Genomic DNA, 8,553 nt, shown 5'->3' with positions numbered 1-8,553 from the left:
AGCAGCCTCGGCTGCACATTTGATATGATTTTCATAGTTTGCTATTTAGCAAATACTGAAAACCTACAGGGCCCTGCAGAGGGACAAGCCTAGCCTGGATAGCAGGTGTCTGGGTTCCTAGGTAGTTTTCTCTCAGCCTGAGAGCCTCTGTCCCTCAATGTCAAGTGCCTTCTGTATGCCAAGGGGCCAGAGTGGCAATCTCATCTCATCCCGGTGCTATGAGCCTTCCACCCCAGGCTTTGACCCTCTCTTCTACAACAGTTTCCTTAGCTGGGCATTGGCGGAGTCCTGTTAGACTAGGCAACACAGGTCCAGAAAGTGGTACATTTTATGTTTCAGGCACCCATGACAGGATCAAACTCAAGACCGTCTGACTTCAGATCCAGTTTCTCAAGAAGGTGCCAGAAGACCAGGTTTTGTTTCCTCATCCATTCTAGGTTTGAATCTCCCAGCAACTTGTATGACTTTGATAGGGCAGAAAGCAGATCTGAGGGGAAGGAGATGACTGGAGGTGGCAGGACTGATGGGCTGCATACCCATGGCAGGCCAGGGCAAATGTGCACCACGGGTTGAGGCTAGCCTCCCCTTTAAACATGTGCTACCAGCTCTGGCTGGCCACCACCAATGAGCAATGCAGGAACTAACCACGAGCCTGTCGAGACCAGACCTCCATTGGGGGAGAAATGGAGAAGACAGGGCTGGGGGTCTTCAGGAGATGTAGAAAGAGTTGCTCCCTCTCCAACCACACCAGGAGCCATGAGATAGTATCTCTGCTCTTCTCATCCTGGCCACGGTCTTGCTCCTAAACCCTAGATAGCAAGTGGCCCAGCTGAACATCCATCCTCTGGGAACTCTATTTGGGAAGTAAGTTTCCAGGCTTTAGAATTAACCCAATCATTGGAAAGGTTGAAGGAATGGTGGACTCCCAGCCTACCACAAGGAACAGCTCTGAGGACAGCAGAACTCAACCACATGGTTATCGAAGCACTGAGAACACCTTTGATGCTGCCTAGGTACAAGGCAATATGAGAATATCATTATTCCCACCCATGGCAAAAGGCTCTGGGGACATACTGCAGGGAAACCCTGTCCTTCTGTGATCCAGCTTTCTGGAAGGAACAGAAGGCAAGGTGGGATGTCTCTGTTTTGTTTTGTTTGTGATAAGGTCTTACTCTGTAGTCTTGCCTGGCCTAGAACTCACCGTATAGTCCATGGGTGGCTTCACACTATGCAGTATAGTGTGTAGGCTTGCCTCAAACTTACTGTAATCCTCCTGTCTCAGCTCCCCATCCCCTAGTCTCCCTAGTCCTGAGGTTACAGGCATTTTTGGAACTTTTCACTGCTGACTTCCCAGGTACGTGCAAATGTATCCTATTAATGTGCCTGCTCTGCACCTGTGACTCACTACCTTGGGGTCCAGGAAATGTGATCTTAGCCACCAACCTCTCCACCAGGAGCAAGTCCACGGGGAAAGATGGTGTGGAAGACTCTCGAGGGAACTGAGTCTTACAACTCAGGTTGTAAGAGGCCTTGGGGGATACACAGCGGCAGACTTACGCAGACTAAAGTTGTCTCCAAAAGCGCATGGCAATCAAGGGCAGAGTGACCAGGAGGTGTGCAGCCATGGCCACCTTCTCCAGATTCAGGGACAAAAGGTCGTAGCTGTCTGGAGCCAAGAACCCCTCTGAGTGGAAGGTACAGAGAGCCAGCAGACAGAGAGGAATTCCAGTCCAAACGCAGTTGAGATCACATCTTGGCTTTGTTCCCCTCCAAATGCATAGTTATTTGTGTACAGCATAAAATCCCAACTCCTAGGGCCTGATTAACAAAGGCAGCGCAGGCCCATTCCCCCAGAGGCCTGCCAGATGGAAAGCCCGAGGGAATTTCACTTTGAAGTGTTCCGTGTTATCTGGCTCATTTGCAAAAGAAATGAGCTTTATGGGATGTTCAAACGTTTCCAGACATAACCAGTTGCCCCCAAGTGAAAATGAAGCTATAATCCTCCTTCTTGTTGGGCTTAGGCAGGCTGGCACGAGGTACACCACTCTGTTAGCATCAGAATGTGTCTTTTTCCCTTGTGAGCCCCCCTCACCCCCAGAGGGGACACCAGGAGGGGATCCAAATAAGAACACCTTGGATCAAGCTGTGATGGATTGGTCCCATGTCCTTTTGTGTCTGTCCTGCCTCCCACAGCGTGGACACCGCCAGGAGTGACTCATTTGTCCTCAGCCTGATGCACAGGGGGCAAAGGCACTCAGTCATCAGCTTCAGAGCTTCTGTGGGGTCGAGGGCACAAAGAGAGCTTTGAGTTCAAATCTCTGCTCTGCTGAACTTTTAGCAAGTGACCCTAGAGCCTCAGTTTCCTTTTCTGTCAAAGAAGCATATTGACCGCATGGCCCGGTAAAGAGAAGTCATTTATCAAAGAGCCACATACACAGAGTAAAGAACCTGCTATACATTTCCTGCTCCTGTCACCTCAGGCTACTTTCCTCCCTGAGGAGGAAGCGTGTCTTTGCCTGCCCCATGGCCTCTATCTGGGATGCCTTCGCTTATCTAATGTCCTCCATCCCCATCAGTTTCCTGGCTGCCTTTTGGAGTAGGGGTGGTGAGAGTGGGCGTGAGAGTGGCCATGAGCCCTTGCCAGTCTGGAGGCTGTGAATGTCATGAGGGCTTCCTTCTGTCCTTGACTCATAGTCCAGCATGGCTGGAATGCTGGAGCTGAAGTGGCTCTCAGGACACATCCAGCACAGCCTCAGTCGTTGCCAGGAAAGTGAAGGCTGGCATGTGTCCAGCTGGGCCAAGGTCCTCAGCAGCGGGCAAAGGAGACTCGAGGACCCACGTCGCAGCAGCACCTCACTGCAAACTCCTTGAGTCTTTTCTTTTTCCTCATGGCACTAGTCATTATTCTCCTGGGAAGTAGAGCCAATGGGAAATATCTGTCTGTCTGTCTGTCTGTCTGTCTGTTTGTCTGTCTGTCTCTGTGTCTGTCTGTCTGAAAGACCCAATGTAAGGATTCGGCTCAATTACAACGAGTCTGGCAAAGTTCCAAATCTGCAGGACCCATCTCAGACACAAAACAATTTGAAAAGGAGTGATTTGGCCTTTTTGGTAAACCTCAAATATTTTTCTGTAGGCATACATTTCTTGGAACCTACTTTTAATAAGGGTTCAACCTCTCCTCTAGCCTACCAACCCACAGAGGTAGTTATTAAGTTATTAAGATATCGGGGAAGTGGGCCTGTTCAGCCATAGTTCTTTGGGGGCGAGCTTGATCTTCTTTGGCAGCAGCAGTTCAGTCCCATAGCAAACACCAAACACGACTCAGCAGCTGCAGACCAGGCCTCTGGGCAGGTAGACACCAGGCAGGAACCAGCAGCTACAGTCAGTCCTTTCAGCAAGCAGACACCAGGCAGCTGTAGTTCAATCCTGGTGAAACCACCAGGCTCGCCAAGCAGCCTTAGGTGAAGCCTCGGAGGCAGCAAGCTGCTGCGGGAACCTCATGAGCAGTTCTTGGTGAGCTTCTCTCAATGTTGAAGTTAAGCTCCACAAGTTGAGCTCAACATCGCTATGCAAGGCGAACCAATACATGAGTGTCGTTAGTGCAGAAGAGCAAGGCAGAGCAAACCAAGGCTCAGTGTTCGTCCCCCACTGTCTGTGGGGTCATATTTATACTCCTTCATCATGGGTCCTTTCACACGTCTGCTATATCCAAATATCCTTTCACCCGTGTCTGCTTCAGGAAAACTGTCTTTCACATGTTTGCTTTAGCAAGACATCCTTTCACCTGTGTGCCCCAGCAGCACAACATTTGACATAACTAACTTTCCAAAGAAATTAGAAGTTTCCACTTCATTTTTCCAAGCATAATAGGATACTACTCAGGAGGCAAAGACAGGAGGGGCCTGGGCTTGAGACTATATACCAAGTTCAAGTATAGTGAGTACCTGTGTCTGTTTTTATGAGACCGGGTTTCTCTGTGTAGTCCTAGCTGTCCTAGAACTCATTCTGTAGATCAGGTTGACCTCAGCCTCAGAGATTCACCTGCCTCTGCCTCTGCCTCTCCAGCACTGAGATTAAAGGTGTGTGCCACCACCACCTGGACCATGTGTCTATTTTTAAATGTCCAATATTTCCATATGAGTTTCCCATTTAAAATGTTACTTGGCTTGTACCCTGGATCATCTGTATAACAATGCAGGTCCAGCATCCCTTGCAAGTGCACAGAAGACAAAGGTGGCCAAGAAACTACTCCTCCACTCTGATGAGACGATGTTCCACCTCTGGAGACAGAAAGCTCTTGGTGACCTCTGCCCTCTGACCTGTGTAGGAGTCAGTCATGACTAGAGGGCTGCATCCTGGAGTGGCCACACTCCTAGAACCCCACTGCAGCACTGTCTTCTTCCTGAATTCATGGCCTGGATGTCAAAGGAAACAGTAGGGTGAATTTCAGAGCGATTACAGCTACCATGGTGCCATTCATACCCACCAGGCTGGAGGGAAGGCTCGAGAGAAGTATGGTGAAGATATGACCTCAGTCATAACCTTCCAGCCCTGAAGGCTCATGGTGACTTTGCCACTGTTGTTGTCAAATTATATTAAAATGCTGTCTTTTACCCCCACTAGGTCCGGCACCACAGTGCCCCAAGATATCTGATAGATATCTTGCCAGAAGCACACATCTCAACTCTGAGGCAGCCCAGACTTGCCAGCGCACACTCTCTTACACTTCAATATGCACATGAAGGAACACACAACACAATAACCTCTGATCCAATTGATAAGATATAATCGCCCACCTAAACATACAAAGCCCGGTACCATCCATCCCTTAAGAACATTCATAACAACCTGTAAAGGTGCAGCATGGAATCTTTTTTTCTTTTCTTTTTTTCGGAGCTGGGGACCGAACCCAGGGCCTTGTGCTTGCTAGGCAAGCGCTCTACCACTGAGCTAAATCCCCAACCCCTACAGCATGGAATCTTAACATCGGCTTCCATGATGTCTCTGCTGCTGCTCTCTTCTACTCCAGTCTGCGGTCCTTTCCGTCCCAGTCCCCTCCCCTTCCCTCAAACTGTTCTCCCGCCCATCCTTCCTTCCCATGACGGGCCTCATTCTATCTTGTACCTACCTCACTGTGACATCATCCCACCCCTGACTTCTCTTCAGCATTTGACAGTGGAGCATCCCTCTTAGTTTCCAACATGGCCCCAGGAAAGGGCTCTGAGCCAAGTGGTCTCCTAATGGAAGCTATTTCAGTCTTCTCTGAAGGATCCTTGTGTTTGTTTGAGCAGATGACACTTCAGGGTGCTCTCTCTGTGAGTGTCTCTTCCCATGTCCCTGCTGCCTCGTGACTTTAACCATCGCTAGTCACTAACAAGCTCCACATTTACATTCACGCCCCAAATTTCTTCTTTAGACCCAAGATTGCCTTGCATCCTGTGTCTCCATGTTTAGACCCAAGCTTGCATTGTTACCTGCCAACTCAGTGTCTCCACCTGGGGACTGTAGTGTCTTTTTCATAAGGACACTAAGGTCACCATGGGGCTACAGCCTCATGACTTCATTGTAATCTAACTATCTCCTTAACACCCCACTTCCAAATACAACCACACTGGGCGCTAAGGTTTTAGGATAGTTTGTGGGGAGTGGGGTAGGAAGACCAATTCAGTCTATAACTCCAAGAGCTGATTCAAATCTTCTGGTGGGCTGTGGAGGGGGCTTGGAAGTTAAGACCACTAGTTTCTACAGAGGACTTAAGTTTAGTTCCCAGCACCCACACGACAGCTCCAGTTCCAGAGGACCTGACATTCTCTTTGGGCATTCACTTGAACCAGGCACACGAGTGGTGAGCGGACAGACATGCAGACAAAACACTTAAATTAAAAAAAAATGTAAACAAAACAAAACCCTCAAACATAAAAACAAAAGAAATCTCTGACACACTGAGTGTGGTGGCTTTAATTCCAGAGCAAGAAACAAGTGGGTTCCTGGTTTGAAGCCAGCCTGTCTACATAGTGAATCCCAGGCCAACTGTGGCTGCATCGTGAGACCCTGACTCAAAACCAAAACCAAAATAAAACAACGACCTTACTCAGAGGGTCATAATTAACTCTCAAGCCATGCTATGTACTGTCCTCCCTTAGAAAATGATAATTCTGTCTTCTGGTGATTCTGCCCCAAACCCTCAGTGCCAGGGGGGCTCCTGGCTCCAAATCCAAATGGCCCTGCTTTCAGCAGACCTCCAGATCTGAGCTCATCACTGGTAGAGTCAAGTTCAAGGCACCACAGTCTCTGCTTGGCACAGCTACGCCCTTGGGTTTGTGCCGGTCGGCTTATGTAGCATGTTGCCCCGGGACACACAGAGTGACCTTCTTGAGACATAAAAAAAAAGCCTGTTATTCAGTTTCTAGTCACAATAGAAAACAAAAACGAAAGCACAACAACAAACAAATAAACAAACACAACAAAAACCACCTGAAACAAACAGAGGAAGAAAGACGTGGTGTTATGGCTTCCAGTTTGGGAGAGCTCACTTCCGGCACAAGTGGTTGTAATGCCTGAAGACCAATAGGGAGGAAAGCTGCTCACTTATGACCACTAGGAAACATTGAGACAAAAGGGACACAGAACGCCCATCGAGGGCTTGTCTCCAGAGACATGCTTTCCTTAAATAGGCCTCGCTTCTTCCCAGTCCATGTCAATCAATCTGGCGATGAGGTCGCAGCTTTCATGAGCCAATGGCTTCTCCAGGCTGAACACTGTTGCATCGAGAAACGTGTTTCAAATCTGTGAGTCTTTGGGGAATCCTTTGTTATCCAAACTATAGCACATATCTATAGCTTGGTGCTTGGTCCAGAAACACTCAAGGACCCTGTGATCTCCGCCAAGGCCTGCCCCACCCGGCTGCTTGGGAACGCCCGGCATTCCCTCCCTCATCCCTCTCCTCTCACTCACTTCACTATGTAACCCCTGACTGGCCTGAAACTTGCTATGTACACCAGGCTGGCCTCGAACTCACTGGTTGTACTGTGTTGTCTAGGGAATACTAATAAGACTTAAAAAGTCTGAATATGTTCCTTAGAGATAAAAATCTTTTGCTTTTTTTTTTTTTTTGATCCAAGGTTAATTAAACCTGTAGGTGCAGAACTCGTAGATATGGAAGACTGACTATATTTGGGGCCCCACTCAATGCTAATGACAGAAATAGTACTCAGATACTGGACATCAACCAAAGGATGAGTGTCCACCATTTTAGGGTGTGTAGGATCATGAGGGAAAGAAAAGAATTCCAATTGAGATATGCTGTTGCCGTGACAGATATCATGTTGTCCGAGGGAACTGTGGAAGTGTCTGGAACACTGAGCTGGAAAAGATGGTGAGGGCTCAGAGCTCAGTGAACCGTTCAGTGGGAACTTGGAAGTTAAGAATGTAAAGAGAAATGCAGATAATAGAAACCTGGTGATGTTAGGGGAGAGGCAAAGACTCTCTCAGGACCATTCGTGCGATATTTTGTATTGAGAATATGTGGTTATGGGCCAATGAGCCGTGGTTAGTGAACTCACCATCACTGAGGTAAAATCTTCTGGGAACTGTTCCTTCAGAGTTGTCGCACAGGGGGGTAAAGACACTCATCAAGTTGGCAGCAGAATTTAACAAATAACGTGTAAGGCTCTCTCACAGGGTACTGGTTTTGAAGGCATGAAAAAGTCATGGCGATCAGCTGAGAGTTGACACTATGTTCAAAGATGGAGATCCCAAAGAGAGGCCACCATCGAAGGCGCAGAGACACTCGCTGTTGGTATCGGGAACCAACTTTACAGTTGGTTGCAGATCGCCTCTGAACCCAGCGATGATGGTGACATACCCATGTATAGGTGACAGGGTCACAAACGTCTGTTGCCATGGCAATCGCCATATAGTCCCAGCGTCCATTTGGTATACCTCTCACCTTTACATGAGAGCGGTGATGCCACAGCTTAAATAAAAGGCAGACCCTTCCTGACTTTCACCCCTTCTCCTTCTTCTCTCTCTTTCCCCCCTTTGTCTCTATCACCCCCTTTTGTCCCCTTCCCCTATGGTATTGGCCTGGCATTGTGTGTCTGGACACGAGCTGAGATTCTATACCAACCCTCAAAGGAGACCCCACTCCTTATTTTGTTCTACTTTACTTTCTGTTGCCGTGATAGACACCATGGCCGAAGGCAACTTGGAAAGGAAGGGGCTTATTGGGCTTAATGTCCAATAAATTTATAATAAAAAATTAATAATTCTATCAATGAGGAAATTCAGGGCAGGAATTCAATCAGGAGCAGACATTATGGAGGCACAATACCCACCAGCTTCTCCTGGGTCATACTCAGCCAGATTTCCTATATAACCCAGCACCAGGAGTTATGTCCCCAGGAGTGGCACAGCCCGTGGTAGACTGGGTTTCCTACTTCAATTAGCAATCAAGAAAATGCTTCATAGACATGGCCCCCAGGCCAGTGTGACAGAGGCAATCCCCCAACCGAGACTCTCTCAATCACTCTGGGATGTGTCAAGTTGAAGCTA

Source organism: Rattus norvegicus, chromosome 5 (genome assembly GCF_036323735.1).
Source record: "Rattus norvegicus strain BN/NHsdMcwi chromosome 5, GRCr8, whole genome shotgun sequence".
NCBI classification, from domain to species: domain Eukaryota; kingdom Metazoa; phylum Chordata; class Mammalia; order Rodentia; family Muridae; genus Rattus; species Rattus norvegicus.
This window is presented reverse-complemented; position numbering follows the sequence as displayed.